Source organism: Nestor notabilis, unplaced genomic scaffold (genome assembly GCF_000696875.1).
Source record: "Nestor notabilis isolate BGI_N333 unplaced genomic scaffold, ASM69687v1 scaffold10937, whole genome shotgun sequence".
NCBI lineage: Eukaryota > Metazoa > Chordata > Aves > Psittaciformes > Psittacidae > Nestor > Nestor notabilis.
This window is the reverse complement of record NW_009936349.1, coordinates 43,355-45,755: the sequence shown is the minus strand read 5'-3', so window position 1 is coordinate 45,755 and position 2,401 is coordinate 43,355. Positions and strand designations below refer to the sequence as shown.

General features: G+C 49.3%; 1 protein-coding gene across 1 annotated transcript in view; it reads right to left on the bottom strand.

Annotated features, from left to right (window-relative positions):
- The window catches only part of LOC104408648 (collagen alpha-2(XI) chain-like), a gene marked incomplete at both ends in the record, with an annotated part of 53,599 nt that overhangs the window by 37,060 nt on the left and 14,138 nt on the right, over positions 1-2,401 (bottom strand). The gene's annotated exons all lie outside the window — the stretch shown is intronic.

Here is a 2,401-nt window from a genome sequence, read left to right as displayed (position 1 = left end):
GGAAGGCTGCTGTGGGGGATGAGGTGGCCCATGGCTCGTGAGCTCCAGGGCAGCTCCTCCACCCCAGGCAGGTCAGTTCAGCCACGGACAGAATAAAACTCCTCCTCCACAGTGGACATGAGACAGTTGTCAGCATAGTCATGCTGACGTGAACCATGAACCTCCTCCTCACAGTGCCACTGCATTGATCCCCCCCAGTTTTCTCTGCTGGAAGAGCCCATAGAGAAAACCATGAGAGAATCCCAGCCTTGAGAGCAATCACTAAAGCAAACACACAGAGTTACACTAGAGATCAGGCTGCTCCTTCAGCCTTTGATTTTGCTGTTTGTGCCTCTTCCAAGAGGAAACAGTACAGGCAGGTTGGAGGGGAGCTCACACCACACATCTTCCCAGCCTGCAAGGGTGCTGCTGGCACCAGCCTCTGAGGGAGGAAAGCCCAAGTGGAGCCTGGTGGCAAATTAGTTTAAGGCCATGGCTTGCAAGGGACTCACTCTGTCTCTAGGTGCCACTTTAAATGGTCCTTGCAGGACAATGCAGGTCCCGAGGGCTCCTTCAGCCCTACAAACACCAGTGGTGCCCAGATACCACCCAGGGATGGAGGGACACTGCAGTGTTGGTAGAAGACAAAGGAGTTAAACTGTAGAGAGATACCTGTATTTAAAATGCAAATCAGTTTTACATCCAGCACCAGAGCAAGCGTCTCAGGCTGGTGCACGCAGACCCAGCCTTGGGTTGGTTCGTTGGTGGGTGTGAAGGCCCTTTGCCTCCCCTGGAACAACCTTCAGCATTGCCATCAGCCCCACATGCCCACCACACTCCTCAGAGCCTGCTCCGGGCTCCCACTGAGCTCCCTGCGACAGGGACAACCTGGTACATGGCACCAAGAAGAGCTGGGTGCGACCTGAGCCCTGGCTGGTGGCTCCTTGGGGCTGGTGCCACGCAGCTTGTGAGGAGACAGTCTGTGAGAAGTCACTAGAGGGAGATGCAGGCCCATGGTTGCCTTGCGGGGCTGCAGAAGGAGCAGGGAGGTACAAGGCGAAACGAAGCGTCCTTCCCATCCCAGCTTATGTTGATTGAACCCATTGCACTGATTTTGCTCTGCACGACAGACCCAAGACACGCGTTTGCCTTGGAGCACCAAGGTGTGTTTGCATCAACAGCAAGTAGGAAACCCAACGATTTCACTGCCACAAGTGGTGATTCTGTAGGTAAGAACCCAATGTACTGGTGGGTCAGGGGAGATGGCTCCAAACAAGCCCCACTTCTGGAGGGTCCTGGGAGGCCAAGGAGCTCCAAAGACAGCAGGAGGTGCTGAAGCCATTGGACTGGACACTGCCAACCTCTTCCCATCCCAAGGCGGGAGGAAAAGTGAAAAGTTCCAATTTCCAACTTTGAAATGTCAAGCTCAAAGAATTTATTTTAAAAACAGCTGAAATTCTTTGTTCTCAATTGTAAAAAGGTGGGGGGAGGAAGAGGAGGATATCTGTTATATATAATCAGTTATAATTTACTTTGATTTCAAGCCTTCACACACAACCAATTTTATAAGCTAAAACTCATCTCAAATCAGAAAAAAGTGTTGTTTTCTTTCCTTAATATCAAAATGAAGTATTTTGACCTTTTTTCCTCTCCTAAAATCTACCCCAAACAGATGCCCTAAAGTCCTAACTAGGGCAAATAAACATCCTCCTAAAAAATTATCAGTGCCAACATTACTGCTGATATCAGCCATGGACACAACCCTGGACACCTCCAAAGAGCATCTCCACCCTCACACCCATAGCAGGAGGATGGCGAGGCCCACAGTGCACCCATTTCTGTTGGTCCCTCTGATGCTGTGGCAGGTAAATACATGAGGGATATATCTAAGACCGTGTGTAGGTACCAGAGGAACTCACCCTGGGACACATCCAGGTTTCAACGTTACCTGGCCCCTGTTTAATCCCTGCAGCTGCAACTTGAATGAATATTTATAAATAATATAAAATTGTAATTAAAAATAAATTTGAAAATAAATGAATAGAATGTGAGGAAACAGGAATATTCCCACTTCCTCAGCCTTTAACAACTATTTTTCACCTCACTTGCAGAAAGAGACCTGCCCCCCACAAAGGGAAAGGCAACAGTGATGTATTGTGGTTACCCTGCTCCTCTGGCCAGTGCTATGTCTCAAGCCAAAGGAGCAGCATTCCTCTAGCACCAGGATTTTTGTTGATGCCCCAGATGACATTAACTGCCATATCTTGAAAGAACAGTGTTTGCAGCAGTTGTTAAGCAGGCAAGAAGCAGCCTAGCACCAGGGAGGAAGGGTTGAGAATCCTGGGTTTGGGCTTTGTGAATGTTATCGCACCCGTTAGTTGCATCCTGCATTTTTCCCACTCTGCAAGGCAGGACCCTGGGT